Here is a 13,525-nt window from a genome sequence, read left to right as displayed (position 1 = left end):
GATTTTTCAGCATGTTCATGGACCTGTTGGGTGTTTATCTTCTCTACTTTGCGAGCCTTTTCTCGAGTGCTTATGACACTGTTTACCCCTCTGCGTAAAATGTCAATCAAGCTCCACGAGACACCTGATTGACAGCATTGAACGTTCCATGTCTCCCAATTGGAGGTTTAATGAACGTTCCATTTCTCCTCATTGGACGTTTAATGCCGCAATATCGCAACACGATCAAACATATTTTTATATAATGTGATGCTGCTAAGCTAACGTTGTCGCTGGCAGTCATCGAATAAAGCACATAATATAAGCGTTGGCATGTTGCTCAGGATAGAGCGGGTTGGCTGGTAACCGGTAGGTTGCTAGATCGATCCCTGGTCCTCCCATAGACCTATTATGGGTCCGCTGAGGTTCGAGGTGTCCCTCGGCAAGACACCTCACCCTACCTGCTCCAGACGAGCTGACTGTCGCCTTCCATGGTTGACTATTCCGTCTGTGTGTGGATGTGTGTATGAATGTGAGGCAACATTGTAAAGCGCTTTGACTGGCCACTGGTTGACTGGCCAAAATTTTAGGCGCTGTATAAATACAGTCCATCGACCATATCGATACACGATATGTTGTCATTTTCACTTTGAAGGAAGGCTATATCTTAGGTAGCCATATGTGTTAGTGTTTTTGTATGTTGCATAGCCCACGTTGTGATATTCATGGGAACCTTCAATGTATACCGTGCCATGACACATATAATATCATCTTTTGACATCGATGAATTATCCCATTTCATTGAGCATAAAATAAATGTCGTCATTCCAGCAGCCGAATGTAGAGGGCACTGCATCACCTCATAGGCCTACATGTAGGCCTAATAGAAACATTCAGTCTTTTTTTAACAGTCGTTTTTCGGTCCAATAAAGATGGTTGATACTAAAAACACAATATTAGGTTTATGTCTACAGTGATAAACCCCGGAGTGGCAGCACAAACGCGTGTCCATTAACTGTGACCAAAGCAAAGGCATTCAATAGGCTACCATTTAATCCTTGTAGTAGGCCTAGCTTGCGTCTGGCATCCGTGCTGGGTGCTGATCGCGGAACCAAATTGAATACACTGCAAGTCAAGAAATTGCCTTGAACATCGGAACCGTATCTAGCATCTTCTCCCCGGGGCCAAGTCGGATAGATTCAAAGAAGTTGTCATGATCCCCAACTGTCCAGGAAGATTTAGAGCAAGTCAATGGGATTTTTCCGGGTTATGGCTCAGAAATCAACTTAATCACACGATTGTTTGGGACTAAGTAGCTTGTGAGATCGGCCATGAAAGACTTTTTAAGAAATGTGTATTGATGTAAAATGCAGATTTTCTTGAAGAAAATCAAGAGGCCACACACACGTATCAACATTACATATCCCTTTGCTTTTATCAACCCCTTTGCTGTGGACTTATGCATAGTGCTACAGTGTTAGGAAAGGCATTAAACTTGAACTACAATTTGTCATTATGAAGCCTTAAGTTGTGTGTGTATGTGTGTGTGGGTTTGTCTGCCCGTCTCCTAGACAACTCTGCTTCAGCTCCACCTTGCCCCCTAGCTCAAACCACAGACTGGGGGCGTGGGGTGTAGTCGGGGGCAAAGACAGGCCCATTGTTTGGCCCCAGTCGCTGAGGCAGAGGTTTACTCACTCCTCCATAGCCAGATGTTATGCTTGGCAGGCGCCGCCGCCCGCCGTGGCAGTAAGGTGAGAAGCCGGTGAATAGGTCTGGACCCAAGCCGACCTGGGGGCATGTGCTTGGTCCAGGCAGGGTGGGTGGTGGGTATGGGTGGGGGGAAGACGGCGGTGGGTGCTCAAAGAGCTGCTCTAAGAGACTAAAAGGGACTTTTTGTTCATTTAAGCCAAAACTAAGCATACTGCCTCGTATTCTCTTAATTCCCCTCAAGATCCTTTTCACGCAAGGAAGTTTGATGAACCAGATTAATATTGAGTGTCCAGCAGGGTTCACATCACATTATCAAAGGCGTTGCCGCAGGTCAACGCCAACGGCACAAGACGTCAAGCTGCATAGGTTAGTGATTTGCTGACGATAGGCGCATGCAGCTTTCCTGGCTGTGAGAGGAAGGCGAGTCTGGGATGGATTTTGTTTGCTCAGAATATTTGCAATAAGACAGTGGTCATGGCTGTGGAACTCAAACCAACTTTGCGTCTAGTTGGGTAGTATTGGCCAATATAAAGACATAGAAAGAAATATTCTATCAAAACACCATTCTTGATTTGTATTCATCACCATTTCACAACTGAAACTGTCCCCATGATATATATTGACTTTTATTTATGTTTATGCACCTTCAATTGTGCATGTGTTCTGTGCTTCTCGCCATACTGCTGCCTGTGGAATATCTCCAGTGGATGTTTGTACATTCTGTGCTGTGTCGTGGGTGGCTGATTTCAAACTAATAAAACACAGGTTTGCAGGCATCGTTTATTTTTCGCTCCTTTCAGCTCTTTCTCTTCATTGACTCTCTCAGACCACCCCTCCCAGACTTTACTTGATAGTCGAATCGTATAAAACAATTTCTGTCTTGAAATAAATGTCTATTTTTCTGCATGTATAACAGTCAGAGGTCTGTTGTTTACCCACTCGTACAGTGCCTTGGTCTGTTCTCTGCTGTGTAATACCAGAGCAACAGAAGCTGTACGGCGTGGCAGGAATTCTTCGGCAGGCCAAGAAAGCTCTGGCATCAAATCAGAACGGTGCTTGACCAACCGCCAAGCTCTGCCACGATGCTATCTTAATGTACATCGGTTGGCTCCTTTTATTGCCAGTCATTTGGAATTTAGTGGTGTTGCGCCTTTAATGGTCCTCAAAACCTTTGTAAACAGTATGTAGTGTTTAAAAGTGTAAATAACGCAGTTCATGGTATGCAACTTTTTGCCGCCCTACTTATCCCAGACGTCAGAGAAAATGCTTGTGAATTTTTTTTCTCTCCCCATCCTAGTAAGGCCCAATTCTTTCCGTAAGTCTCTATTCCTCCTCCATCTCTCTTCATCCTCCTATTCCTCAGTTTTCCCCTGTAGTCTTAATTTCCTCTCCATTCCATCACACATGCATGCACACGTCACAAGCTCACCCTCCCACTCAAAAAAACGGGTTATGCAATCATGTGGTTAATTAAAATCTCATCAGCCAGCGGATGCTAAATTCTAGCGTAGACGTATCTGGGTTTTGTTCTCTCACTTCCCCCCCCCCCCTCCATGCAATGTGTCATTGTTGTCCACTGCTATGAAACACTCTGTAGTGCTGCTGCCGTTGGGCTGACACTTTTTTCTCCCTCTTGGACCAGCGGCATGTTGTTGGAAACAGTAGCTTGCTGCCATGGCTACCTGATTAGCTCTTGCACATTTCCAGCATTGGTTTTAAAAAAAGAAGAGTATGGAAGTAGATCTTGACGTAGCACAGAGTTTGTATCTTGCATCGAGACTCCAAATGCTGAATGATTCCTCCATTGTACCGAACTAAACAGAAGGGGAGCAGGTGCTCTTAAAATGGCATAATCTGTCCTTTAGGGATATGGGGCGGTTTTATTGCTGAGGGCAAAAAGGTTGAGAACATCCTAATATGTTTTCACTTTTATCACAGGTCCATCCCCTTCTGTACCCCACTGAACTCCCAAAGCATACCCCCCCTCTTTCCAACTCAATGAAATGCTTGTTTGGATGATTCAGACCTCGGTCCGCCTCTCAGTCACAGGCAATTAACTCCCGTCAAAATAGGCTGCAGGTCGGAGTCTGAGAGGGGGGCGTCCTAAAGTCCACCCCCCCCTTATGCTGGTTTATATTACGTTGGGCAACTGAGAGAGAGCCAGGAAGCTTTTGTCAGGAGATGGAAGGAAAAGGGAGGGGGGGGGGTGGGGGTTCTAGGTCCACTTGGGGGCTGTACGCGTGCTGCCTCACTGAATACAAAGCAACTCTTTCACCGGGGGTCTGAAGCACATATGGAATCGTTCATTAAGCCCCCAGTGCTTCAGTCGTCACTGAACATCAGCACCCCCCCTCCCCACACACATCTACCCTTCCACCACCACTACCTCAGCTCCCATGTCACAAACTCCCTTTACATCTGCAATTACCTTGGAAGCAAGCATCACCTTGAGGTACATGCCTTTTAACCCCCACGGACCCCCATTGACTACACCCTTGTAAACTCTACACCTCATCAACCACGTCCCCACCTTGAAATGGGTTCACTGACTCTGATGTACCAAATAGGAAAGCGTATTTGAAGGTACTTCATGAGCTTCTTGCTGTACAGTCTGACCAATAGCTGCATACAGACTACCAAACAAGTGGTGTCAAGACAGTGTTTTCAGTCAGACGATTCAGAAATCTAACCACAGGTGCACTAATGCAGTCGGATTGTCCATAGAATGAGGGGCATCCAGTGTGGCGTTGTCCACACAGCAGTGTTATTTCCTGATGAGTTGATAAAGGACATGAAGGCATTGTTTCTATGCTTCATGAAACTGTTTTAAGTCTGTTTGGTATAGTTTTGACTATATTTGAGGTGTGTATTTAGTTCCCCCACTATCGGTATTTTGATGAGTATTCACCACATTATATGAACCCTACAACACTAACGCAATGCCAGGAAGACATCATAAGAGCAATCCAGGCCTCTAGCTGCACAGCTGGGAGTAGATAACAAAGAGAGCTCTGGATGTTTATTATTTTTCCCCCCTTCTGCATTCCAGCTTCTTATTTATAATAGCAATGATATCCAGCTTGAGGGGCTACTACTTCTATAAAAGGAAGTTTGAGGATCTCTGCAGACCCACTCAAAAGGAGGCCTGAATGTTAAACATTTCTCTAAACATGAACTTCCAAATTTTATTTTGGAATGTTAGCCTATGCCTTTCCGTCATCAAAGAACAAAGAATACCCAAACTTGAAGCCAACCCTTGACCAAGCATGATCAAAGAGAAGTGGTTATACTGGCGGGAGAGGTCATACTTGATTTTGTTAAGCATAGACCTCATACTTGAAAGTTGAACCTTGATCTGAGAGGCTTTCCTAATGCGTCTTTGACCCTCCAGCAAATGTAACCTGTTTATTGTGATCATATCAATGCTTCAATTAAATTATGCTAACAGGCTTGGGTGAGAACGTTTGAGCATAACATAGCGAGTGTTAAGTCGTATGACTGTGTTTTGTAAGACTGTGAAAACTGTGCAACTGTGAGTGTCGAGATTTGATCCAGATTGTCATAGTGTCAACAGTCAATTTTACCTTGATTGTCAGCTCTTGGGATTTTATCTTGCCTTGCCAGTTTCCCAGGATTAATCCCCCTCCCCATACTAAGTGGGCCTAAACTCCTGAACTCTAACAATCCAGATGTCCTCAGTGGCCCGTTTTCAATTGTAATGCCTAGCAGATGGTATTTGTCGTATTGGACCTTAAGGAACCTTGATTATGTTAATGAGGTAATTCCAAAGATGAATTCTAGGGGTTTGCCCCAAATCCTCTGGTGAAATCTCATTTTGACCCAATCGGCACATACTTTACAGAGCTTTCGTTTAAGTTCAACACTCACACTAGAAACCCTGCTCATGCATCACCTTACTAAAGTAGCTGTCGTACTGCTACTGGGTAACTGTATATTGGGATACTGTAATCATACCAGATCACAAACACAAGCGCTTTTCTTTTTTTAATGCCCTGTGCAGTTCTGTTTGTTTAGTTTTTTTTATTGTGGGAACATTCCTGGACCGACCGTTTAGAGCCCCCAACTCTCTGGACTGGCCTTTCCCCCTGGGTCTTCTGGGCTCAGAGTCGCAAGCTCACCACAGCTCTCTGGTCCCTTCACTCCCAGGAAACTGAAAGGAGCTGGAGTTTCAGTTGAGTTCTACGCTGCCAAAGCCAATGGTCTCTACCCGCGCTTCGTAGAACTTAACCACTTGGCCAAGCTTTTGTATCTCCCTTTCCCTTATTGTTACTTATTCAGGCCGGTCAGGAGAGGCAAAGGGAATGCAAGCTCTTGACAAAAAACAAAAAAGACGAGAATTTTCATAGTGATAAAGAACCCTGATGAAACTGCTCCCAACCAATAAATCACAAAAAGTTTGGGGGCCAAATTTGAGACATTGATCTTGATGTGACACTGGGTTTTGAGAACGAGCCAGGCTGTGGTTGGTTTGCTTTGGCTCCTCTCACCGAGAATCCCCTGAATCCAAAGCAGGATATTGAACCTGAGATAGGTTTAGTTTTTTAGGTTTGAGTTTCCAGGTTTTGTTTCTGAGGCTTGTTCCGCTTCATGTATGTGCCATCTAGCTGTTGGAAGTTGCCTTGTGAAAGTAATACCAAGGCTTGCTTTGTTTGGATTATGGAGTCAAATTGTGCTTAATGAAAACTGAGAGCCTTTTATGGCCATGGAATATTGTTTACATTTTGACTTATTGATTGTGCAGAGCTGTTTGGATTCTCTAGATAGGGCAATCATTTTTCATATTGCTAAATTATAGTTCTGTCTTGATTTACGGCTGCACTCCCACCAAAAGATAGTCTCACTGATACTGATTTTTATACTCCTAGAACTTCTGATTCAAGGTAAATTAGTCAATAATGTATCTTAAGCATATAGCTGACGGTGAATTGATCAATAACTTGAGATCGACCTAAATATTCACTCCCACCCATTACCATTAGTTATTTTTTTCCTTAAAGGGGACCTATTATGCTTTTTGACTTTTATGACCTATAAACATTGTTATAATGATTGATAGTCATGTTTAACCATACTAAAGTGTCAAATAATGACGTACATGCATTTCGACGTATTCCCTGGTGACAGTCTGGGGTGGCTGTTCAGAGCGCTCGGGACAACGTTTGCGATTCACTTGTTCACATTTCCGGGAAATCATCTACGTAGAGGCACTCCTGCCGCGCCCCCATATGCCTTGTCAAACCTGCCCGTGCGCGCGCTTCTAGGAAGGTATCCAATCACAACGGAGTTGGGTTGGCAGGAGGGGGGCGGAGAAGGACGAAACCGAGCGTTGACAGAGAATGATGAAAGCGCCCAGATGAGAGGAAGAGTTTCCCGAAAATCGACATCGTTTTTTGTGTATGGTTAAACATGACTATCGGTCATTATAACAACGTTTATAGGTTATAAAAGTCAAAAAAGCATAATGGGTCCCCTTTAAACTCAATGTTGCCCTTTATCTCCAACTGCAAAGTATTCATTGTGTTACACATGGAAACAAATTAACTTACTGTTGCAAAGGAACGTCCCCGCACGTGAGCGCACCATTTGTTTAATAAGAAACCATTACTAAACTGCCGTGCATTTTACATGCTATGTCATAATGGTTTCTTTGACTTCTGGATTACTACATTTGGCATTTGTAAATTCTAATGGGTTTCCGTCCAACTCTGTAATGAGTTTATGCGGGGGTTCAAAGCTCTTTTCAAGAATAGAAAGCTTTGGCCTTTGTAATGTCTTCTACAGGCTCCTTCCCATGCTCTAATGCATCGAGTGAGCGATATGCTTTCTCATTGTGTTTTGGGTTTCAAGATGGATGAGCAGTCAATTGAGCTTCCAGCAAAGATGACAAACCCTGGTGCCTACTCATTTAAATCTTGAGTTTCTATATGTACAACACCACCCATGCAGTTGACCTGGCCTGCAGATCCTTCGTCCTCTGCAAAAACTCTTCTAGCCTAGCGTCAAACCGCATGGCTTGCAACAACTAAGGCATTCAGTGGCTCTATGAAAAGGGCTCTGTCTCTGGAGAGGCTTGTTGAAATCCCTCCGGCTGGGACAGATTGATCTCGCACAGGGTTGTGCTGCTGCTAGTGCACTTCAAATGGACTGTTGAAAAGCCAGGCGTTTATTTGCATTGGGCTCTCGAATGTGCCCCCAATACCCAAACTTGGCATACATGGGTGGTAGACCTCCTCATCCGTAAGCACCCCTCATCCCTCCCTAGCAACACTGTGCCCCCGAGGCAATCTTTTTCTAGTTGTTATTTGGATATTGAAATGCCCACAACTGTTCCTAAATCTGGGCTTTGCCAGCAGCATCTTTTTGAAGATTGTGTTGACTTTTCCAATCCACCATTTTATCAGTTCTACTATACTGTGTGGTTTTGCCAGGGCCTTTTTAAGATTTGGCAGACGGGGAGGGACATGACGTGAGGCTCTGGTTTACACTCAATACAGTTTCCTGCTGGTAAATGTCACTTCCAAGGACAGCCGGCGACCCCGTCCTCTTGTATCCCATCTTGAAGTGGCATACGTGCCAAGTGCGTTTCTGTTTGCCTTTCCTGCCAGTGGTTGTATAAATCAGGATTACATCTGCGATCAGCATCAGGAAGCGTGGAGGTAAACAATTGGCAGTAGCCAGCAAGTGGACTCAACCGTGTCCTAGCAACCATTCAGAGCAGCTTTATTTTTGGTATGTGTGCCGTAACATGCACAGCTATGTACCTACCTACCTGATGGTTTTAGATAAGCTTTTTTTTTTTACTTAGTTTAACCCGTATACAAATACTGATTCTTAACCCATGTTATGATAGAAAATGTTTTACATTTTAAGAATTCACTTACACTTGAGAAAGTCCCTTTCTGCAATTTCTTTCTGGTATTTGCCCTTTGGGATTTTTGAGGCTATTAATGAGTCGAAGTTGATATGCATTTTGGACTACTTTGTGTTAAAAGGGTTCACCCTTTCAGCAATGGCTTGATGGAGAAATAACTTCAAAGCCAGGGCTCCCAAACTGAAAATCTGTATGAATGCAAAATCACGAACAGCACATTCTACAGCAGGCTTATGTAGAATGATACTGTTTTCTCTCTCTGTATTCTTCATTTTTCACATATATATTTTGCTTGAATGGCCTTGGCCTGACCAGCTGTCACCTTCAATGCTTTAGATTTGTAACCTTGAATGGATTGATGCAGGAAATGGTGCCTTTTAAGTTAAACTGTCCTCCCATCTTCCCCACCCCCCCCCCCCCCCCCCCCCTCCTATGTGTGGGTCTTGTCCAGCAGCCATGGGGATTAGCTTGGGGGATGTGGGGTGGGAATCAGACAAGCTGGGCCCCTGATGGAGACATTAGTGCCACTAGATCACACATACAACACACACAGACCCCACCCGGCTGCACTGACAAGTAAATCCCTTAAATTTACAATTAATCACCAGCTTGATCCAGTCTATGGAAGTTGGCTGGTTTCATGCAAAATGTGATATTGGTTCTGTGGTTGTATTGAAGTTTAGTATGCTGCATTGAATTCACACCACCTTGCTGCCCAGCAAGAAATCTTAACGTATAACCATGTGCCACGTTTATTAAAAAAATATTGTAATTTGCAGAATATTGTAATTAGCAAAGTTTGCGCTATTTGTATGAATTGTATCCTATTTAAGAGAAATGCAGAGACATCATATGATGACTGATGTCACTTGTCATATATATTCAACATGTTGTTGTAGACTTGCCTAGTAATGGATATTCATAGTTCATAATTCAACTCACATACTACATTGGATAGGGGTTTGATAAAGAGTTGCTCCATTTGAAGACTAGCCTCTGAATTCCCCCTCTCCATTTTTCTCTTACACCATCACGATTGCCACGGCTCCTCTGACGGATAACTTGATCCACTGCCAGGTTGCCTTGGCGACATTCGGCAGCACATAAACCGAGGCGATGTTTAGTGAGCGATGTGCCGCAAAGCAGGAAATCTCCTGCATTCCTTATCTCGCCCCCTTGGACCGCTCTCATTCTGTAGTGCTCCGTACCGAAGGGAATCTGTCACCAGCCTATGAAAAAACAATTGTATCCGAAGATTATACAAGGGGCTTTGAGGTCTTTACCAACAGCCTGCTGTTCACAGCCTACCTGGAGCCATCCATGAGGAAATGCCTAACCCTTACCCGCTACCTAATTGCCTGTGTCTGTGTTTTACTGTAAGTTACTTTGGATAAGATGGTGGGGTTCAGACTAAAAATAAATGCTAGGGAAAAGCCTTTCCTTGCATTCCATCTACGCGATGAGGAAAAGGAAGAGCCAATCATGGGATGCAGAATGGTTGGAGGAAGTCCTGCTGGGAGAGCTGTGTTTGTGTAGGGAGCAGTGTGATATTTAACTTGTTTTCTTTGCATAGATTTATGTTTGTGTATGGGTGTGTCTTTGGTCATCTCTCATTGTAAAGCCAAACTCTGCTTATAAGCAGATGTCAGTCTCGTCTGCGGCCTACCACTCAAAGCTGTGGACTACATTATCCACAGCTCTCTCTTCTCCTCCCTTGATATACACTTCCCTCTTGATAACAATCCTCACAATCAAGTTAGGAAAACATGGCAGGTGCATCACAGTATATTAGAGTGTGGCAGTCTATTTTGGGCTGCAGTTTGTCAGTCCGCTCTCTAAAACCGCACTGACTGTGTACAGCTTTGTTATATCCGTCCCTATTTTCATCATCAATAGACCCCCCCCCCCCCCCCCCCCCCTATGATCAATCAGTTTCTCAACATGCTCTTATCCTTTTTTATATTCAAAATCAATGACTATAATTATGGAAGGTTTTGCATATTTTGTTCCAGCTGTCTAGTAAAGCCTGCATGGTGTGAGAAATGGAGGGAGAAAGATGTTGAAGGGTCATTGAGTTTTGTCCGGGTCGACTTCTGCGCTAAAGAGGTCAGGAGTGTGGGTGTGTGTGTGTGTGTGCGGGGGGGGGGGGGGGATGGGGGAGGGTTGTGGTTCCTTCTTGACCATTGTAGGCATAACAATGAATGGTACAATAACTGCATCGCCTATAGTGTTATGAGGGGAAAAAGTGGCAGACTAATTGTTCTATAAAGGAAACGGAGAAGTGCAGAGAGGATGGAGGTGGTAGTGGTGGGGCTAGACTGCTGACCCACATCTTTCTCTGCAGCACACAGTGTGACAGAAAATCGAAAAGCACAACAATCTACCTGACATTTAACTTCAATGGCATATAATGGGAACAATGTGTTTTGATTGCAGGCAGCCGGCACAGAAGCCATTAACCTACTTCCATGATTTCAAGGCGCTGATATTTCTTCCGCGATAACGGGTCATTGGGCATTGGTGTGTTCCAAAACTTTTCTTGCTTGTTTTTTAATGTTGTTATATTATCCATTATATTATATGTATAATGCAATATTTCCACAGATGTAAAATGTAGTCTGTTTGACATCGGAAGAGATTTCTATGGTTTTCAGCGACTTAAAATGCTGAGATGCAGACCTTATTCATTCAGTTTTAAAGGTCGCTATATATATGGAGGGTCCTTTGGTTGGCCTCAAATTCTCCCACCTCTTGCAATCATTTTTCTTTGTGCACTCGTGTAGATCTCCATGTAAATGCACAGCTCGTCATTTCCTTCGCAGTGTTAATGGTTGTCGTTCTGATGAGTTCACCGATGTCTCTTAATGTTAAGTTATATTTTGGGAGAGTCTGGATGTTTGGGGTCAAATGTGCATGTGTGTATTTGCGGTGTTTTTGTTTCAAGGTGTGGGTTCATCATCGGTGTGTCATCTGTGTACTCAAAGGTTTGTCTGTTTTCTTTTTACCTATGTTGAGGCCTTGTACCACGTGGCGCACGGCAAATGTCTGGCCCTCCAAGAGAGCGTGGAGGCGCAGCTGGCTTTAATCAACACCCCTGTTCACCCCACTCAGGGGTAATATATATCCCTCACTGTAATCCCCCTAACCAACACTCCACACCTTCTCTATGAGCTTTATTTAGTCCCCGTTTCTCCCTCGCTTTCGCTCCCTCTCTCTCGCTCCATTGCTCCTAGTCTAGGGACCAGGGCATTTGACTCTCTTGTGAAAGGGCCCGTCTTCAATTTTCCCCAACATCCTTAGCCAACCTATTAAAGTTTTTTTTTTCTTATTTCCTTTTGAGATTCCTTTTTTAATCTTGCTAATGAACGTTGTTAGTAAGAGATTAAATGATTTAATGGCAGATTGTTAAAGGTTGTTGTTGTTTTTTTGGCAGTACTGATTTGGCAGTAAATCAGTCCCTTATTTTGTGTACTGGATATTATCTTTCATCTGATATCCTCCAGAGAGAGAGACAGACTGACTGACTGACTGACTGACTGACTGACTGACAAAGAAGGATAATGCGGACCAAAAACCCATCATCAACTATGTGTCTCGACTCGAGGACTCCTCATCTCAGAACTGTTTCTCTCAAACCGGCTGAAAAGAGATGTGGGATTGTATACACAACGACGAAAACTACCTCCACATCTTCCATGCCTCTAAAGTCTGAGCGGTCACCCCCCATCTTGGAAGCATGTCAACTATAGACTTTACTAGCTGGGGAACAGGATGTAGAGAAAGAAGGGAGGGAGGGGGGGCTGCCTCTATTTGATGGCAGAGTAAATCAGCTGGAAAGCCTGCATGACCAAAACCTCACGCAGGACTGCTGGTCGGACGGGGGGGGCCAGTTGTCCCCGTCTCTCGGTTGTGATGGGAGTGCAAGGCGGCTGCGCTTGTTGGCGTAGTGTGATGGCCATTAATTCAAAGGTCACCTTTTTTGGACTGGAACTGTTCACGTGGGGTATTTGGACCAAGTGTTCCTTCCTTTTTGTTTGTTTGTTGGGCAGTGAGTTGCACATTTAAAGCGCCACTTCAAAGCTAGGGACGGAGATTTAGATATTCCTCTAGTAGGGTTCTCCAAGGCTCGAGGTTTCCACGGTGTGAAAAGATTCATGTGTTGGCCTTCGTTGCTGTGTCTCTCTTTAAAACCGGTCTTGTTTGTATTGAACTTGCAGTTCAACCCCTCGCGCAGAGCCAAGGTGACAATCACTGCAGTGATGAACAGTGGCTCGGCACAGAGTGTTCTAAGGATCTGCAGATATAAACAGGAAGTGTTTGTTATGGTTGTGTTATCCTGGGAGAGCGCAGATGAATGTGCTCTGCAGCGCAGCGCCCTTTGGTCCAGATTCCCAGCGACTCATTCATTAACTTGGTTAAAGAACGGAGTAGAGCATTAGACTTTTTTTTCTTAACTGCTCTCCGAAATCCCCAGAAATTGAATATGGTTGGCGGGACAACGAAAAGGTTTGGTTATTACTCGGCAAACGACTTCCTCTACTGAGCAAGGACCCGCCACTGGCGCCACTCTCAAAAAAAATGAAAAAAACAGTTCTCAAAAAAAATGCTAAGACTGTTATTTTCTGATAAGTGTTTTTTGTTGAGTTCGTCAATGTCTGCTGTCTACCTAGCGCCAACGCTTGGCAGCTTCTCAAAATGTTAGCCTCATCCTAGCCCTCCTCGCATTAGATGACGCGTATCTCTTTCACAAGGGGCCATTCTGACACAAAGTGTTAATGAACTTCACTTCGTAAGCTGAACACGCACACAAAACTCAAGAGGCCACGGTTAGGCTCGAGGTTATAGAGCCACGGTCGCAAATGCACACCTGTTCACTGTGGGTCTCTGTTAGTGGACAGGAGGATGGGACCCAGATGTGGCCCCTGACCATTCCTCTGACAGACG

The 13,525-nt window shown here is 44.3% G+C and overlaps 1 protein-coding gene across 1 annotated transcript in view; it reads left to right on the top strand.

Moving 5' to 3' along the window:
- daam2 (dishevelled associated activator of morphogenesis 2) overlaps nt 1-13,525 on the top strand; it is a 75,883-nt gene that overhangs the window by 369 nt on the left and 61,989 nt on the right. The window lies entirely within an intron of this gene.

This window comes from Gadus morhua, chromosome 5, assembly GCF_902167405.1.
Source record: "Gadus morhua chromosome 5, gadMor3.0, whole genome shotgun sequence".
Taxonomy (NCBI): Eukaryota; Metazoa; Chordata; class Actinopteri; order Gadiformes; family Gadidae; genus Gadus; species Gadus morhua.
Note: the sequence above shows the minus strand (reverse complement) of the source record. Positions and strands in the feature narration are given on the sequence as shown.